General features: G+C 46.1%; 1 protein-coding gene across 3 annotated transcripts in view; it reads right to left on the bottom strand.

The window, feature by feature from the left end:
* LOC139758115 (uncharacterized) overlaps nt 1-21,313 on the bottom strand; it is a 357,618-nt gene that overhangs the window by 104,664 nt on the left and 231,641 nt on the right. The gene's annotated exons all lie outside the window — the stretch shown is intronic.

The raw sequence follows: 21,313 nt of genomic DNA on the forward strand, positions 1-21,313 counted from the left end.
ATTCAAAAGCTGAAAGTTAACATGTTAACTTCACTTCTCCGCTGCAAGTGATATCCATCTTGGGATGCGTATCAAAAAATGTGAGAAGTTATAACCAACCCTAACTTATTCGTCCTCCAAGAGACCTTGAAGTTACCTGAGTCTTACGGCTTCAATTCCGTATTAATCACGCATCAATTACACACTATGAGTAGTATCCTACAAGTTATACTACACTGTACGGACCAATTTAGTCTCTTCGTTTCGAAAGTCCACATCAGACAGTCTAATTACTTAGGCCTATGGTAATATCATTTAATCCATGTTGTTGTCTATTACTTATGCAACTGAAGAATTTTAAAAAAGGAAACGATGAAACCAATTAGGATAACCACCACCTCCTCCACACTAGCTGTAAATAAGCCTCAGTCAGTAATTACTACTCCTGGTCTAATTAGAACCGCAAGGGACGTAAAGTTGCTCCCTGTAAGTAAGCAGACACTTATACAAACACTTAATCCCACTGGAACGTCGACTTGTCACACCGAAGTGTAGTTATCTCGTAAGCACGACGGCACGACCCCCTTTGTGTATAAGACCGGGCCATCATACCCAAGGGCAGCACCGCCCCTGCTCAAAACGTGAATTCCGGCGTCGTAGCCAAACCATCGGGCGCTGGCCATGATCTCAGCGTCATCGACATGCCCAGAAGCTGCTAAAACCATCCTTGGAAATAAATTTCACTTACACCAATTTCGGCGAAACGGCCAAAATAAGAGAGGCATCAAATTCTGCTCCGCGTGCAGATCCCGCTACCTGAGGCTCTTTACTCCACTGAAAAATGAAAATGAAAGACGAAGAATGTTGCAGTGCCCTTGTGTAAACCACACGAGCGCAATACACTGCACCTTATCCACAGTTCAGGCTGTACACTCTGATGACAAGAAATGCAATATCGTCTAATATATCTCTCGGACGTCTCTCACTCAGGGGAGACATCTCATAAAACTTGGAGGGGCTTTATTGGCCAATGTATTCACTGCTTATTAACTCAGATATCCCTCCCCAACCCTGCACCCACCCCGAAAACCTACTGACGCGTGTCACTTGCGTCTTGCCACGATATGTAACCTGGCCTCACATGGTGACCACACACACACACAGACCCGGATACATTTGAGAGGACAGTGTGTGTGTGTGTGTGTGTGTGTGTGTGTGTGTGTGTGTGTGTGTGTGTGTGTGTGTGTGTGTGTGATCACTTCGTGGTGGAGGTGTGGTCGAAAGTTTTGTAGACGCTTTAGGAAGAGAGGAATATGAGTGGGAAGAAGGTGGTGAAAGTGAGTGAGCCCGGAAAAGAGGTTTGTGTGAGGAGATACCAGGAGAGGACTGGGTGAAAAATATTAGAAGGTACGAGTAAACGAAACTTGGGAAGTGCTAACTTTGTGCGGCAGATGTGTGTGTGTGTGTGTCATGTGGAAGGTGGGACAAAGGGAAGACAGTGGTGGGATAGGGATGTTGTAAGGTGTCAGTGAAAGAGAAATGAGAGGCGTATGGGCGTTACCCGAGGGAAGGAGTACGTGTGATTGGAAAATGTACAAGAAGAAGCGCGCCAGGAGGTCAAGAGGAAGATGCAGGGGCTGAAAAGAGGGTAAACGAGAGATGAGGTGAGAGAGTATTTGCAAATTCACGGGAGAATATGAATATGTTTTGGAAGGAGGTGAACTGCGCTAGAAGAACATGAAACAAATGGGAGCATCAGATAAGAGAGCAGGTAGGGAAGATGAGGTGAAGTAAGTAATTTTGAAGGTTTGCTGAATGTGTTCAATAACACGATGAAACAATGTGAAGTGTTTGGGAATTGGATGTATGCGTGGACTTGAGCCTCGAAACTGCAGCAACCCCAATAAACAGTCCTAAGGGCTTTATACATAATATATATATATATATATATATATATATATATATATATATATATATATATATATATATACATTACTTTCTCTAACCTCTCGTCCTTACTCCATCTCTCTTCAAGGTTGTACAATATAAAGCAAGTCTTTGAGTTGCCATTTAGACTCGTTTAACTTAGATAATTGTAAAGTTTCACCTCAGGTTAATCTCCCGTGCTAATCTCCGCTGTCTGGCAAGCTGGAAGACGGTCTAATCCTCAAGGTTCTACTCTGGCAGCTGAGTTGTGTTAGATCCATGACTACTGCTTTGTCTTCCTTCTCTGCAAAGAGTCCCTGACTGCTGATGGGGTCATCAAGAGACGGATGGGGAGAAGATCAACGAGGAGCTCATGGTCATATCGCTTGTAGACACAAAATTAAAGGCCAAACGCAGAGCTAATACACACACACACACACACACACACACACACACACACGAGAAGATGTAGAGTATGTTCAGATGGAGCAGTAATTAGTCGACAAGAGACTCGGAGACTAACGCCTGCTGGACAAAGCTGAGACCAGCGTTGTCCCAAACCTCCTGGTTCTGTAGAGGTATGCTGGGAGCTGGCAGATAGTAGCGGTGTTGTGGTAACGCACAGCGCTGAAGCAAATGCTGGGGCACCTCTGAGCTGTGAGTATAGGAGGAGCTCACTGCCTGTAGTTCTTGTAACTTCTGCTAAGTTCTCGACAACTTCTGTACAGTTCGGAACAGATTTGGGCTCTGGTCTCGGGCAACTTTACTTAGGATACCTTTTGTCTTGTTCAGGACAGCTTCCAACGCAGCGCACGAATTTTATCCCCAGTGGAAAGGCTAAATATACCCAATACGTGTATTCCTGCTTGTGCGGGGAAAAAAAAAAAATACATACGTAACAATTATGAAGCAAACATGAACCCTTAGGGAAGGATTCCCTGGTCAATATCACAAACGGCGATAAGATGGTCTAAAGATTAAATAAAAGGAACGAGGACAGATGGAAGGTTAAAATGAGATATACAGAAACAATACAACATTCAGGAAACCCCACAAAATAATCAGAAACTTAATGGAGGTTTCAGTATGTCTCACTTAGAGTAAAATGCTTCAATATCTGTATAAATGTGAGCCAATACGGGCGTATTCTCAGGGAATTCAAATGTGGTACTTGGCAAAGGTGACTCTTTTCCTTTTAACCTTTCTTTATAACGCAAAGTAAACTACGTCAGCAACAAAATCCCTACGGTTTACTTTCCAAAAATATTAACTACTCAGCTCGAAAGAAATAATTATCAAAGAAAAATTCTAACACAAGATTATCATTAGAACAGGATGATTAATCTTTCAGCGAGTCACCACTGCACCTGAAATATGCAGCTGGCTTAATCAACTCTTGAAACCTAGATCCACAATGACCCACCATGATCCGAGGGTCGCGAGGCCAGGGTCAGCACCGTGTGGCTCTACCGAGTCACCAAACCACGAGCAATGAACGTCAGGGAGCCACGAACGAACGAAGCTAAAGTGCTGCTGAGCCACGAACGAACGAAGCGAAGCGCTGCTGAGCCACGAACGAACGAAGCGAAGCGCTGCTGAGCCACGAACGAACGAAGCTAAAGTGCTGCTGAGCCACGAACGAACGAAGCGAAGCGCTGCTGAGCCACGAACGAACGAAGCGAAGCGCTGCTGAGCCACGAACGAATGAAGCGAAGTGCTGCTGAGCCACGAACGAACGAAGCTAAATGCTGCCCTTTCGTGCGTATCGTGAAGGTAACAAGGCCATCCAGGAACCACTAAATCCCAGGTGGCATAATCTTTTCATTTTCAGGAAATTGAGAGTCTTCCAGAATGTAAATACCGAAGGAGATAAATAATCTCTCTGAGACAAGAGGATGTGAAGAAATATGTCCTGCAGGAGTATTGCACAGGGACATGTAACTAGTTTAAAGTCGACCGACTTGAGAGTAAAGAAACGGCTCGCTAAATCAATAACAAAAAGGACGAGAGAAGAGAAAGAGGGAGGTAAAATGTGAAGATGTAAAGATATAAACATGAAAATTTTTTTCCCATTTCCAAGTATGGAATAATATGAATAACGTATTGCGCGCGATGCCTCTGTTACATCTGTTGCCTTCAAAGATGGGGCACACTCCAGTCACCCACTTGAAAGATCTTTATTTTTCCCAGGAGTATACTGAACGATCGGTTTACGAAGTGAGCTCTGTTATGGCTTCCAAACCACAAGGATGTGACGCACGGAGTACACAACGGCAGTCGTCGGCAAACGCAGTCGGCATCACTGCAAGAAGATCTCAACACAGCAGACTATTCAACACTATCACAACACCTTATTGCCAACCGCCGTGACCCACTTACCTATCACTATCGCCTTCATATAGAATCACCCATTACCAGAAGACCCTACTGTCGGTCATGATTGCCATCATATCACACTACCCCACTTACTGCCCATCACCAACATCAACGTGCTGCTTATCACCACACAGAGTCCCCTCACCAAGTCACATCGACTCACTTCCCTCCTCTTTTGACCCTGGCACACCCCTCAACAAGTCCTGGCCCACTCTGCCGGAGGTTCCCCCTCTCGCCCGACATCGTTAGCACCATTTGCGGGCCCAGGACCCACTCTGCTCCACAGCACCGCCTCCCGCACATCATACTTCTCACCCAACCCCCTCCAGTTAACAGGTAACAACACCCACTGTTCACAAGACAACGTTATCAGCTGTCAACAGTCTAATCCAACACCTTATAAGCTGTCAATCATCACCACCAAGTTCCCATCTGTCAACGCCTTCCATCGCCACCACCCGTCACAGGTTGTCAACACTCAACACCATCATCAATACCTTACCATACACCAGGATCTGCCACTGCGACCAATTAGAACTGATTTAACAATCAACCACAACAATTAGTTGACTGTGTAAAACTACCACTGCCTGTTATTCAACACTAGTTGGGAGATATTGTTATCCCCAGCCACCAATACAATCAATGACCAACTGTCAACACTCATAATCACTGTTACAACTCAGTTACACAACTATAACCGCCTAAATCAACCAGCTTTCAAAGCTCGTAACTACCCACACGCCACCCGTCACCAGCTGACACCTAACATGCGCCCTAGGCAACTCCCATCACCTGTACCTACGACCAGCACAACAGCAACAATGAGTCACACATCATCATCACCACCACCACCTACAGAGGCAAGCATCAGTCCTGCCACCACCACCACGACCATCCACAAGAACACTGGAACCACCAGCAAAATGCACTGCAAGTCAAAGACCACTGCCACCACTTTGGACCACAGTGCCCCGCCACTCCTCAGCTCTGGCCAGCGGCAGCCACAGTGGGTGAACCATCCGTGGGATCAGCTCCGAGGCAGAGATCCCAAGGGTATTGGAGCCATATAAAAGTTTAATCTGGGGAGTTTGAGAGCAACGGTGCCAATGCTGCAGCGCCGCCTCCCATCCAACGGCCTCCCTCGACACACCGCCAGTCTACATCATCCACGACAGAAAGTGACACAAATGCGATGAAATGTACGATGCCAGGCGATCTGATCCCAGAGAGATTTCTGAAGGTACGAAAGAAGGAAACACAATGACGATCCAGTCAGCACTGGCAGCCTCCGACCGGCCGCCCCAATGAGACCCACCCCAAGACCGCCGTGCACATTGTGACGCTCTAAAAGCTTTCTTTACGGCAGACTCCGGTAAACAACCACGAGAGGAGGACGACCAAAGCGCCGCGCCGGAGTGGACTGCGACTGCTTTCACCCGGAGAGAGCAGAGAGAAGCAGGAGGAGCGACGCTCCTGCCACGACAAGTCCATAAAACTCTCCTGCTCCTCTAACTTTATGGCAGAATTGGAATCGAAGCAAAACTTTAAGATTCTCAATTGCCTGATAAGGAGTCACACATAACTGGTTAATACTGTGTTATATATATATATATATATATATATATATATATATATATATATATATATATATATATATATATATATATATTTTTTTTTTTTTTTTTTTTTTTTTATACTTTGTCGCTGTCTCCCGCGTTTGCGAGGTAGCGCAAGGAAACAGACGAAAGAAATGGCCCAACCCCCCCCATACACATGTACATACACACGTCCACACACGGAAATATACATACCTACACAGCTTTCCATGGTTTACCCCGGACGCTTCACATGCCTTGATTCAATCCACTGACAGCACGTCAACCCCTGTATAGTACATCGCTCCAATTCACTCTATTCCTTGCCCTCCTTTCACCCTCCTGCATGTTCAGGCCCCCATCACACAAAATCCTTTTCACTCCATCTTTCCACCTCCAATTTGGTCTCCCTCTTCTCCTCGTTCCCTCCACCTCCGACACATATATCCTCTTGGTCAATCTTTCCTCACTCATTCTCTCCATGTGCCCAAACCATTTCAAAACACCCTCTTCTGCTCTCTCAACCACGCTCTTTTTATTTCCACACATCTCTCTTACCCTTACGTTACTTACTCGATCAAACCACCTCACACCACACATTGTCCTCAAACATCTCATTTCCAGCACATCCATCCTCCTGCGCACAACTCTATCCATAGCCCACGCCTCGCAACCATACAACATTGTTGGAACTACTATTCCTTCAAACATACCCATTTTTGCTTTCCGGGATAATGTTCTCGACTTCCACACATTTTTCAAGGCTCCCAAAATTTTCGCCCCCTCCCCCACCCTATGATCCACTTCCGCTTCCATGGTTCCATCCGCTGACAGATCCACTCCCAGATATCTAAAACACTTCACTTCCTCCAGTTTTTCACCATTCAAACTCACCTCCCAATTGACTTGACCCTCAACCCTACTGTACCTAATAACCTTGCTCTTATTCACATTTACTCTTGACTTTCTTCTTCCACACACTTTACCAAACTCCGTCACCAGCTTCTGCAGTTTCTCACATGAATCCGCCACCAGCGCTGTATCATCAGCGAACAACAACTGACTCACTTCCCAAGCTCTCTCATCCCCAACAGACTTCATACTTGCCCCTCTTTCCAGGACTCTTGCATTTACCTCCCTTACAACCCCATCCATAAACAAATTAAACAACCATGGAGACATGTGTACGTGTAGGAAGAGAGGAAAGTGATTGGTTCTCAGTGAATGTAGGTTTGCGGCAGGGGTGTGTGATGTCTCCATGGTTGTTTAATTTGTTTATGGATGGGGTTGTTAGGGAGGTAAATGCAAGAGTCTTGGAAAGAGGGGCAAGTATGAAGTCTGTTGGGGATGAGAGAGCTTGGGAAGTGAGTCAGTTGTTGTTCGCTGATGATACAGCGCTGGTGGCTGATTCATGTGAGAAACTGCAGAAGCTGGTGACTGAGTTTGGTAAAGTGTGTGGAAGAAGAAAGTTGAGAGTAAATGTGAATAAGAGCAAGGTTATTAGGTACAGTAGGGGTGAGGGTCAAGTCAATTGGGAGGTGAGTTTGAATGGAGAAAAACTGGAGGAAGTGAAGTGTTTTAGATATCTGGGAGTGGATCTGTCAGCGGATGGAACCATGGAAGCGGAAGTGGATCATAGGGTGGGGGAGGGGGCGAAAATTTTGGGAGCCTTGAAAAATGTGTGGAAGTCGAGAACACTATCTCGGAAAGCAAAAATGGGTATGTTTGAGGGAATAGTGGTTCCAACAATGTTGTATGGTTGCGAGGCGTGGGCTATGGATAGAGATGTGCGCAGGAGGATGGATGTGCTGGAAATGAGATGTTTGAGGACAATGTGTGGTGTGAGGTGGTTTGATCGAGTAAGTAACGTAAGGGTAAGAGAGATGTGTGGAAATAAAAAGAGCGTGGTTGAGAGAGCAGAAGAGGGTGTTTTGAAATGGTTTGGGCACATGGAGAGAATGAGTGAGGAGAGATTGACCAAGAGGATATATGTGTCGGAGGTGGAGGGAACGAGGAGAAGAGGGAGACCAAATTGGAGGTGGAAAGATGGAGTGAAAAAGATTTTGTGTGATCGGGGCCTGAACATGCAGGAGGGTGAAAGGAGGGCAAGAAATAGAGTGAATTGGAGTCATGTGGTATACAGGGGTTGACGTGCTGTCAGTGGATTGAAGCAAGGCATGTGAAGCGTCTGAAGTAAACCATGGAAAGCTGTGTAGGTATGTATATTTGCGTGTGTGGACGTGTGTATGTACATGTGTATGGGGGGGGGGGGGCATTTCTTTCGTCTGTTTCCTTGCGCTACCTCGCAAACGCGGGAGACAGCGACAAAGTATAAAAAAAAAAAAAAAAAAAAAAAAAAAAAATATATATATATATATATATATATATATATATATATATATATATATATATATATATATATATATATATATATATATATATATATATAAAGGACAGCTGGAGGAGGAGTTGAACTACATACCGGTCTCCCAAGTGAGCGTAGTCTGTCTGTAAGGAACTGGAAAAGATAATCAGAAATCAGACAGGTGTCTTCCTGCACAGAGAAAACTGCCGAAGTAAGAGACAGCCACAGTTCTAAGGACAGCAGGTCATGAGTGACAAAATGTCTCTAATGTTTACAAGAGAAAGCTCTACTATACACAAAAGAAAAGGCTGCAGGAATCTGTGTGTGACGGGGACAAAATCGTCCCTTGTCTGTCGCTACAGTCCCACTTCAGGAGGAGAGTTAAGAAGACAAATTATCTGCTGGCAAATATTAGAATAGCATTCAAGTAAATAAATGTACGGAAATATTACGCAAGCTATTCGCATCCTACAGGAGACCAAAACTAGAGTATCATTCTCAAGTTTGGTCACCGCAACATGGGCACAGCCTCGTCATAGCGACTCCACGAGTATTAGGAGTTCATTACAGCACTAAATCCAATACGACTTACATGTAAAAGAGTACGCGTTATGAAAGACAATATAACCATTACAGTATGTAAGCTCAAAAGGTAATTATATGACATTTACAAATTATACTTGTGAGGGACAGTTACATGAATCAGAGACACAGAATTCGATATGAAGACAAACCCATCCGTTAAGTAAAGCTAACCTCAACCCCTGCCAGTGGCTTCCAGACTAATGGTATTTACATCCTGGTCTGTTGTAATGAGCAACCCGTTGCTAAAAGAGAAAACGGGAACATGAAGGGAACCGTCAACTCAGTAGGTCTACTACGGCACTTGCATAACCCAGAATTATAGCGTTCTTAAATCGAAAATTCTAGATTTTGTCAGTTTTGATCTGGACTTGTATACTCTGCAAAGTTTAAAGATATGGGCGGGGTGGAAGGAGCCAAAATCAAATGATTTATTGGCCTGAAATGACATTAGCCTTTCCACCCTTGGGTTCCCGTTTTCTCTCTCAGCAACTTGTGCCTCAGTACAACTTAGAAAAGTGTGGACACACCCGTCAGTTTGGAAGCCACTGACGTGTGCCGAGGTTACCTTGAAATAACTTCCATGTTGGTCTTCTTATCCTCCGCTGCTTCTCTAATGCATTCCATTGTTCTTTACTTTTGGTGGCTTGAAGCATTACAAGGTCCTCTCTCTCTCTCTCTCTCTCTCTCTCTCTCTCTCTCTCTCTCTCTCTCTCTCTCTCTCTCTCTCTCTCTCTCTCTCTCTCTCTCTTCTGTCAGCAACCGCGCCAGACAGAGAGGTGTAAGGGTGACTTCGGTCGGTCGGTCGGTCGCCCGCAGCTCATTCAATCTGTTGGATTATGTAGTCTGCATCGAGTTGATAAGCGTGCGTACACCTCGAGTTACAAATTTTTCATGTGTATGTAAGGGGGAGAGAGAGAGAGAGAGAGAGAGAGAGAGAGAGAGAGAGAGAGAGAGAGAGAGAGAGAGAGAGAGAGAGAGAGAGAGAGAGACCTGCTTGCGTGGCAAGAAATAAAACAGTAACCTCTTCTCGCTCCACCCTTTTAAACCTCCTCCTAAATATATATATATATATATATATATATATATATATATATATATATATATATATATATATATATACATATGTATATATATATATATATATATATATATATATATATATATATATATATATATATATACATATGTATATATATATATATATATATATATATATATATATATATATATATATATATATATATATATATATATAAATAAAACAGTAACCTCTTCTCGCTCCACCCTTTTAAACCTCCTCCTAAATATATATATATATATATATATATATATATATATATATATATATATATATATATATATATATATATATACATATGTATATATATATATATATATATATATATATATATATATATATATATATATATATATATATATATATATATATATATCCCCCAACTCCCCTTAAAAAGCTCTCTATTTCATGATTCACAAATACCGTCTCGGGCTCGCCTCAAGCTCCCCGCCATAAACTATGCTGGCATTTTCCGGGTCAGATGCCTAACACCGGTGTTTGTTCAAGGCTCTCACCCGCTCATCCCGCAGGTAAATTTGTTGAGCCAGGCCGTATCCCGGGTACGCGGGCGGCTGGGTTCCTTCCCCATGACGGGGCACGTGAGGAGCGACTGGTTTTCCCCCCCCTCCTCCCCCAAGGTCGTCCCAGGGATTAACCACGTCTCACATCCTGTCCCAACAAATGGATGCTAATGCGCCCCAACGTAAACACAGCTGGCCAAGTCTTGGCTCGCAAGTGCACGCTTTCCTTCCATACTTGTAACTCACTCCACGGACGATGATGGTACGAGTGCAGACCAGGGAGATAACGATGGTAGTGGAGACTGACCCGATGATTACGCCAACGGTGACGATAATGGGAACTAATGCTCTTACTGCTGCCACTCTTGACCTCTTGTGGTGCTCATTTGTCGAGTCAACATCCTAGGGAAGGGCTCAAACCCACCTCCATTCTGGTGTTGACAGCTTGCTGCCACCTGGCAGTACATCGCGCGGGTACTGGCTGCCTCTTCAACTGAAGGAGTCCGGGGTGCCGACAGCTTCACCAAGAACATCAGGAGGTGGGTAAATGACGGCTTCCTTACGCAGCCCATCACCGGGTACTGACTGACTGCTTTCCCAGACAATCCAACAAGTGAATGTTGACATCTTCACCCTGCAGCCCATCAGACAGGTGCTGACATCTTCACCTGGCAGCCCATCAGACAGTTGCTGTCATCTTCACCCTGCAGCCCATCAGAGAGGTGTTGTCATCTTCACCTGGCAGCCCATCAGGTTGGTGTTGTCATCTTCACCTGGCAGCCCATCAGACATCTGCTATCATCTTCACCTGGCAGCCCATCAGGCTGGTGTTGACATCTTCACCTGGCAGTCCATCAGGTTGGTGTTGACATCTTCACCTGGCAGTCCATCAGACATCTGCTATCATCTTCACCTGGCAGCCCATCAGGTTGGTGTTGACATCTTCACCTGGCAGCCCATCAGCTGAACACACACGACCATTCTCATCCCGTCCATACAAGTCAACAAACGATGACCACCATCAGGACCTCATTATCCTGAGTCAACATCTGTTCATACGGTCGATCTATCGTTCACTGCCCCTGTTCCTACAGGGCCATCGTGGATGTGACAGAGGACATGGTGCAGGGCCACCGTGGGTGTGACAGGGGACATGGTGCAGGGCCATCGTGGGTGTGACAGGGGACATGGTGCAGGGCCATCGTGGGTGTGACAGGGGACATGGTGCAGGGCCATCGTGGGTGTGACAGAGGACACGGTGCAGGGCCATCGTGGGTGTGACAGGGGACATGGTGCAGGGCCATCGTGGGTGTGACAGAGGACATGGTGCAGGGCCATCGTGGGTGTGACAGGAAACATGATGATCCGGAACATCCCACCATTCTGGAGACTGAGGTGGACAGCGTTCTATATAAGGTAGGTATGACCTAGAGACCCACCACAAGAACAGCCTCTGGGAAGTGAAGGCAGCTGGCAGACCTTCGTGGTACAACGGTTACAGTAACGCATTCACAGGCCGCCCAGGGTCGAGAGCGTAGGTTCGAATCCTGGTCACAGCAGTCAGCCCACAGTCAACCCAGCTTTCAATTCACCATTAGGAGTTCTCTATATAATGGGTGCCTGACTCATGGCACCCATTATATATATATATATATATATATATATATATATATATATATATATATATATATATATATATATATATATATCTTTCAAACTATTTGCCATTTCCCGCGTTAGCGAGGTAGCATCAAGAACAGACGACTGGGCCTTTGAGGGAATATCCTCACCTGGCCCCCTTCTCTGTTCCTTCTTTTGGAAAATCAAAAAAAAAAAAAAGAGAGGGGAGGATTTCCAGCCCCACGCTCCCTCCCCTTTTAGTCGCCTTCTACGACACGCAGGGAATACGTGGGAAGTATTCTTTCTCCCCTATCCCCAGGGATATATATATATATATATATATATATATATATATATATATATCGTTACTGAGATGCCTTCGTTAGGGTTTCAGCTGTCCGTGCCATCTCTGCTAACTTAAAGAAAAAACACAGCGAGCCGCTGGCAACTCCACGACGGGAAGCTGTGAGGTCAATATTTTTCCTTACAACGCTAAGCTTTGGAGCTCTTCACCCTCTCACGACCTTCCCAACAGCTATGTACACTTTATAAAAGGCTGGTTTGCCACTTCCCCCAACGTTGATTTATATTGCCATTTCTTTTCTCTCTTTATTTCTCTATATCTCCAAGTCTTCCATTTTAATTTTCTTAATGTTTCGATGAGGGCTTCATCCGTACATGGAACCTTCAACGTAAAATAAAAAAGACTTACCCCTTCAAGCTTTCTCTTGCACTACGCACGAGTGCATCGCACTGGGTACGTCACCTGGGGCGAATAGAGTTCCCCTTCGCCCGCCGCTACTGAGGGGAAAAGCCTGGCTCTTTGATGTCTTGGTAAACAGCAGCCGTAGTGCGTCAGAGTTTACGATAAAAGATGAATCACCGGCGCTTGTGAAACAGTTCGCCTTCACTGCCGCCAGGGGGTGATACAGAGTGACAAGAAAAACAAAGATCAGCACAGTCACCCACCATCGTCTGCATGACTTAATTCTCCTTCCTAGGTAACACGATACAGAACCAGCTCACGCACGCCACAGGCCAGAAAACCACATCATGAAGAGAACATTTACGTCTCAATCGTACTTCCTTTCTTCATTACGCATTCCCTTCCTCACTAAATCCGTCACGATACACTCGATTTGCGCATGCACTGTCTTCGAGCTTCATTGACGGTCGACGTTTCCGACGAACTGAAGTGCACTGCCACCAGTAAGATGTGGCCCCTCCCCCCCCAACACGCACTCATCAATACAAGCCATCACTGAGATGCAATCCATGTCAGTCTTCATGTATATCTATCAGCGCAACAACCATCCATTAAACATCCTCGCCCACGTAATAACTGCACGTTTCCATGTACTCAACTTTACCACCAATGAGGCGTCATCTTTGTACTTCTGTTCGCCTTACCTCCACCAGTCAGGCATGATCAGCGAGACAAGATCTCATCAACGTACCATCCACATCAACTCTTTGTCCTGACGGATCCACCAGGACCATCACAATGAAAGCTTAAAAGAAGCGTATCACCTCGCGCTCATCATTACTTTCGGCCCGTTAAACATCCTCATCAATTCTCGTCTCCACACACTGATCAGCAATTTCAACCAGTACAGACTCTGGGTCAAAGAGCTCGTTTGCACACACTTCAACCCATCAAATATAACGCCCAGCGAACCTCTCCAAAATCAGCACAGTCCTCCATCCAATGACTCGGCTTACCTGGAAGTCGCATCCAACTACCTTCCTTAAGACACAATTTTCCAGTACACTCAAGCCACCTTCCAGTGCCATCTTTCACCTACATTCATACACAGCGAGTAGTTTAGTTTACTTATCCTTTGTGTGAAATTAAAAACAAAACATGAAAAAAAAGATTTCGTATATATATATGTATATTTCTCAACTTGGACGCACCAATCACCAACATAAACTGAGTCAAAGACCATTATCGTTAACTCATAACAACTTTCCTACGATTCTCATCGCCCCCTTGAAAGGAAAGGAGATAAAAAAAAAAAAATCGTGATAATTATAATCTCAAGCCACATGAGAGCGAGATGAACCTTGGGGCCAACTGGAACAAAAAAAAAAGAAAAAGAAAAAGACGACGCCACAATGTGGCCAAGACGATCTAACGCGATTTCTGTCAGCCACAGAAGACCACAGTACAACTAGCCACCCATTCGTCCAGAAGGTACCAGCTCAGCGGGCCTTCCCGTCTGTAAGCTCCTGGAGGGACCAATGCGTAAAGTTTGAAGCCCAAACGTAAATGCTGTCCAACAAATGTCCCATCTATTTTTTTTTTCCTCTTTCTTTCCTCGGACACAGGGATCGCTAAATGGCCGTACGTCTGACCCTCTGTTTCTGGGAAGAAAATAAGAAAAAAAAAAAGATAAAGAACAGCGGGCGTCGTCAGTGAAACGAGCTTCATCAGGACCCTAATGGGTGAGTTGATCCTAATTCCTGTCTTTATTATCCCACGCAGAGCGCTCTTGGGACTAATCCCTTCTGACGGTGAGATGCGCCAAGCCACTCGGTCCTTCAGCGCATTCTGCCTTCGCAAGCGGAAGATACTCAAGTAAATAAATGATGGGGGAAGGACACGGTAGTGAGCAGATTGGTGGTTCCTTGGTCGCCGAAAAAAGGGCTATGGTGGAGGGGCGGTCTGCAGCACATGGGGGTCTGAGAGGCGAACTGTGGTAGCAGTGTGTGGGGCACACGCTTCCCCGAGGGTGGGTTGGGACAGAGGTGCAAGTTCCTTGGGTCCCAAGAGGCGAGGCTAGATAGGGTAGACTACAAGCAAAACACTCAAGTTACCCGCGTCTACCGGAAGTCTCTCATCATCCCTCTGAAGAACTCTACTTCTTCGGGTTGATTAATCTTAACCTCACAGAGACGACGTCGTAAATCTAAAAAGGAAAAAAAAAATGTTCCGAGATTTTTTACGAATTTTGAAGTACAGCGTTCCACACCTTGTCGCAGCAAGTGCTTTCAAATCTCAAAAAAGTCTTCGGTCCATAAAATCGAAGGCGAGAGCCACAGCGACTGAAATCTCGGCCGCTAATGAAGAACGTGTTGTTCTGAGAGTCCGATATTGCCCTCCAGTGACGCACTCGGCTAATGAGTGTCTCCAAACTCAATATCAGACCCAATTAACTTTATAGTCGCTGGGTTCCGGGTTCAGTGTCTTACCGCCGACGTGAACTTACGATGCGAACCAAAATCAATTGGTGTTTCGAGGAGCGACTGTCCAGTATTCCAGAAAAAAAAAAAAAAACCTTGCTCCGAGACCACACCACCGCCCTTGAATAGCGAGCGCGTCTCCACCACATGTACATAATCCTACGAGAAATAACGCCGCACTTCGCCGTCCTGTAAACTTACGACCACAACTTGTAAACTTACGTCCAAAGTCTCCGGACGTGCTGCACTGTTCTGACGTACGACGGGATTACGACACTCCTCTACGATGGCGCGCGACAGCCCTTTGTAGAACCCCCCCCCCCCCCCCACACACACACAACAGGTCCTCGGGATCCTCTTCATAAATACTCATCATAAGACCTTCAGGGCAATGACCGTCTCAAGACCTGACGCACTCAATTACGCCTGTCACTCACGTGACGGGTCACGCACGCAATTTCGGGTCCGAATTTTAGCTTCAACGTTTTTGCCCTCAGTTCGATGATTATCAGTCCCCCGGGTTTGTCATTAATATTCACGTAGTTTTATGTAATCTTTTTGGAACGTTCAAGCCAGACATTAAAAGATTTAATCAAATCGGGGGAAAAAATCCACGATCGGATGATTATAAAAATGGAAACTAATTCCTCTATGAAAAAAAAAATCTAAATTCTGGAAAACTATATCAAACAGAGATCGACAGAACGTGTTTACGAAAGAGATTAGTCTACGTGTCACTAATACCATAAGAGAAAACTTACTATTTATATATAGACGACACAGGAAATTTTCAGTACTAGTTGAGGATCAAGTGAGGCTTTTACCCTCTTCCTCTGTCTACAAACCCCGTGTTCCAGCAGGCTAGCGGAGCAGTGCTTCAGCAAATACGTGTGGCCGCCTTCAGTCACTTCAGCACGACGGCACCATTCCTGGGCACGACTTTTACTGACACCTAAGGTCACACCATCACACCCACGGACACCTAAGGTCACACCATCACACCCACGGACACCTAAGGTCACACCATTACACCCACGGAGCACGTCCCCTTTTACAGACTGGGTGAGCTAGGAAACACAGCCATCAGAGGAGACGTGACCAGGAACTCTCGCCACCAACCTCGAACTTACCACCTGAGAACTCTAAAACCACAAAGTCGCCACAAACACCAGACCCGTTCCACCGTTCAAGATCCACAGAGATGGGTCCATAACATGCCCATAATATAGCCAACACCTGTTGCCGCAGCGTAATCCCTCCAAACGCACAGCTTCCATTCGTGCTCTTTTTTTTCCCAACCATTGTGATATCTATTTGATGACACATTACCGGTCATGAAGCTTAATGAACAGCATTTCCATGAACAGCCGTGTAGAAAGTGTACCCCCTGGGAGCTGGGCGTCCATACGCCCCTTGCTCCCCGTCCCCCAGCCTGCAGGCTGGCGCTAAGCACACCAGCTCTGCAAAATGAATTCCTACACAGAGTGCATGGCTGTGAGTACCTGATCCCCCTCATGCAAATGGGAATGGACTTGGACATAAACGACAAATGCCAAAAAAAAATCTGGTAATGATGTGACTGAACAGTGTCTTATGAATATGACACTTTGTGATCGTGAAAAATTTGAGTAATGTATTCGGGTACATTTACCACCGATCACATTTCGGAATCCCGACGAAATTACAGAGGAAGAACGAGAGGAGGTGGGCGCCAGGTGGCATCATATTACCCGTACCCATGGCGCCTCTTAACACGAGAGAGAAGGTGGTTCAAGTGGTGTGGCTGGCGACATCGTCACCCATACAAAGCGTTGGTCCACTGCAGCTAAGCATTTAACCTGGGCGCGTGTGAGGCGGTTGGCCTGAAAGGATCAGGTCCTACATAACCGCATCTTCAATGCTGTTTCCCACAGTTTCTGTAGCGGGACCAACCACACGGGTGCCGAACCGTTATCATCATCCATCCTCTCTCTTCGAAAAGCGAATCTGAGGAATACTCTTCCTTCTTCCCTCTTCTTATTACCTTTCCCTATAACCACCTTCTGCACCTCAAATCAATTTTAACATCATTTCTTCCTCACACCCGTCATGTCTGCTCGTGGAGAGAGAGAGAGAGAGAGAGAGAGAGAGAGAGAGAGAGAGAGAGAGAGAGAGAGAGAGAGAGAGAGAGAGACAGACAGACAGACAGAGAGAGGGTCAACATATGTGCTTGCTTTCCGAGCACCAACAAAAAGACTGGCGCCTAGGGCAAGGTTAAGCGCGTACCCCACATAGTGTTCCACAGATACAGTTGTTCACAGCTGCCAGACACACACCTACACACACACACACACACACACACACACACACACACACACACACACACACAAAGTTGTCCAAATCCTGGGTTCACCCGGATCTGCTCTCAGCCATTGCCCAGGCTTCTTCTCAAGGTTCCAGTGCTACTCACTCCTTGTACACTTTTACGTCGCTCGCCAAAAAAAAATATTGAAGAATCTCTCCACCTTTCTCGCAGGCTCTCGAATATTTTTGGCCTGTTGTGCTTTTGGAAATCCTGCGTGGGATTCTTGCATATGAAATGGCTCTCTTTCTCCCGGTTTGTGGAGAGACAAGATACAGAGACAGAGATACAGACAAAGATAGATAGATAGATATAAAGAAATATATATATATATATATATATATATATATATATATATATAGAGAGAGAGAGAGAGAGAGAGAGAGAGAGAGAGAACCCATCTACCTCCGAGTACCTGCGAGATTTTGCCACTAGGCGGCTCTGGAGTGTAGCGCTCACCGAAGAAGAAAAAAAAAAAAAAAACCAAAGTTAAGAATAAATTGTTGTGTGAGTCACTTGTTGTCAAGTGTTACGTACGAGACGGAGAGGGTGAATTGAATTCCACCGACCCACGTCTGCATCAGACAGAGAAAAGAAGGCATCTTGGGCCAAAGAGGGGAACTTGATGGCCAGTGAGGCTCAACCTTACTCCGTTGAGAGAGAGAGAGAGAGAGAGAGAGAGAGAGAGAGAGAGAGAGAGAGAGAGAGAGAGAGAGAGAGAGAAGCCTCAGAAGTGCAGTGGGTGCCGCTGAGACCCACCACTCAAACAGGCCCGGGCTCGAGTCCCCGGACAGTGTAGCCGGCTCACAGCCAACCCCAGCTCTTCATCCTGCCCTTTACGCTAGTCGATGAATGGATACCTAGCATAAGCTGAGGTGTGTGTGTAAGTGTGTGTCTGCGTCTGTGTGTGTGTGTGTGTGTGTGTGTGTGTGTGTGGTTGAGACTGGGCAACGGGAGTAATTCATAAACAGAAGAAATACACATGGGAATCATCATGTACACACAACACGTCGGGATATACATAAAGTACACACACAGTGAACAAAAACAAGAAAATATTATTAACTCAAAAAGTATAGAGACTTAGGATACCTGATTCTGTGAGGAGAAAAAGGGAGAGTAGAGCAAAATGAAAAAGAAGTAGAGAAAATGAGAGCCTGTGAGCCCTGAATAAAAATCGAAAGAAAAAATGCACGATAATCATCATGGAATAACTTGAGAGTGAATAGAGGCAGAGCATGATATGAGAGTGTACAATAATTTGGGACGAGACGCATGAGTGTAAGATTCATGAAGGATGTGTAGTCCTAATTAAGTAATACGATGAATGGCGTGTATTGTAAATTGAACAAATCACTGAGAACATGCGAGGGAGTGAGGATGTGTTCGGTACTACGCGAGGGAGTGAGGCTGTGTGGTACTACGCGAGGGAGTGAGGGTGTGTGTGGTACTAATGCGAGGGAGTGAGGGTGTGTGTGGTACTAACGCGAGGGAGTGAGGCTGTGTGTGGTACTACGCGAGGGAGGGTAAGATCTCTGAGCCACAGTGAAGGAAGAGCAGGGAGACAAACGAGGATGGATGGCGGAACAAGAACTTGGAACCGATCAAGGGAGAGAGGGTGTGGTGAGAGAGGTGGAACAGCGAGTGGAGAGGAAACTGTGACGGTGAGTGGTGGATCAGGGAGAGGGAGAGTGGTACTCCTATGATAAAGTGGCGGCAAGTGGTGGAAAAGTGAGAGGAGTAAGACTAGAGGAAGAGGGGAAAACATCAAGGCTGAGAGAGCAGGAACCCGTGGAAGAGAGTGTGGTGGAACAGAGAGAATCTAAGTACTTATGACGGGGTTTTGCGAGTAACGCTCACCGCAGGAATATCTAGACTTTAGCACAGTAAGTCGTGTGAGACACGTTTTTTTCCCCCCAGTGCTTTTTGGATAGGATGAGAAAGGGGGCAGAGTGGCTGGAGTGGCGAAACAGTGAGGAGGGGACAGTGATAGGGATAACGAGGATGAGAGGGGAAAGAGTGGCGGGAAGTGGTGAAACTGAGAAAAGGGGGGAAGGGGTAAATGACGAAGCGGTAAGGGTTAAAAAAAAAAAGGGGGGTGGGGGAGAGGACAGTGGAACAGAGAGGGTGAAACAGGAGGGAGTAGCGGAACACTGAGAGGAGGGAGGTGTGGTGGTGGAATAGCATGAGTGAAAAGTGATAGTGCTAATGCAAGTATGAAGGGGAGTGGTGGAACAGCTAGGGTGGTGAGAAAGGAGAAGGTGGTGTGGGAAGGGCAGAAGAGTAAAACGAGAGAAAGTACTTGGAAAGGTGAAACAGTGATGGTGAGAGGAGAGGCAATGGCCGGAGGCGTGGAAATGAGGGTGAGAGGAGGGAGAGTAGTGGAACAGTATGGGTTAAAGGAGGCAAACTGACGGAACATAGGGTGAAAGACGAGGGAAAGCGGTGGGAGCGGTGGAACTGAGAGGGAGAGAGGGGGAAAGTGTTGTAAGCGGTAAAACATAGTGAAGGGAGAGAGAGGAAGAAAGTGAGAGGACAGAAAACGGGTGAGAGGTGGGGTTGGGGGTTAGGACAGTGAGGGTGACAGACAGGAGAGAATAGCGGAAGAGCGAGGGTGAGAGAAGGGAGAGTGATGGATCAGTGAGGGGTCTAGAAGAAGGGAGAGTGGCGAAAAGCGTAACACTTGAGTGGGGAGAAGGAGCAGTGGTGGGTGTGATGGGAGTATGAGTAAGAGAGGAAGGAGAGTGAGACACCACTACATAGAGCTGCCTGCATCTGTCAGCCCGGGGCGGCCTGCCTGCTGGCTGGCTGGCTGGCAGCCGTCGCCATGGTTACATCTTAACTCTCGCCAGCATTTCTCTGTCATGTCGAAAACAGCTTCACTTCACACTTGTACCCGGCCACATATAAAGGAATACGTCCCCCTCCCCCACGATGGCCACGACCGCTGTGTACACAGCCTGAATTCACTCACATACGACCGTGAATTCACACACACACTCCAGAGCGTTTTCCAACGAAAGAAAGAAAAAGTATTTCACGTGACGCTACTTATAAACAAACGAAGAGACGACAATGTGATAGCGAAATAAAGAAAACATCTTAGAGATTCCCGTTCTCTTTAACGTTATGTAAAATCTGCTGCGAAGGTCTTGGAGTCTCTATCGGCGTTCTTAAAGGCAAAGCAATCCTCCCCTACCACACTGTATATTGATTGCAGTTACCGCCCCACTTCAGCCTCCAATATATCGGACCAAGAGCGTCTACTTCCACAAAGTCTAAGGGGCTCCTGCTACAGACATTATCCCTAAAAATTGCCAATATCTGCCATAGCCCCACTCGCTACCGGGGGAGGAGACGCTGTTGTCGATATCGTCTGCAAACTCGTTAAACTGATGACGATATTCTACGGGGACTACGCTATGGTGAAAAACCTATGGGTTTTAAATAGCTTCATGAATATTCCCCCCCACTACCGACCCAGCCACAGCCGCGACGGGAGGGGGTCCAACCAGACTATAACAAACCACTTCGAGGAGGGACCTACCTGCCACTCAAGAGGCACTCATAAGTCCCCCGCCTGGGGGACATACGTTTCACTACCGAGCAATGAAAACAACCCCCGTCTGGAGGCTTCCCTGCCACCCACCACACAATCAACACCCACATCTTGAACACTAAGCTGCCACTACTAATACAACTAACACCTTCCTCTTAGCTACTATCAGCCATGACCAA

The sequence above is a fragment of the Panulirus ornatus genome, chromosome 29, assembly GCF_036320965.1.
Source record: "Panulirus ornatus isolate Po-2019 chromosome 29, ASM3632096v1, whole genome shotgun sequence".
Taxonomy (NCBI): domain Eukaryota; kingdom Metazoa; phylum Arthropoda; class Malacostraca; order Decapoda; family Palinuridae; genus Panulirus; species Panulirus ornatus.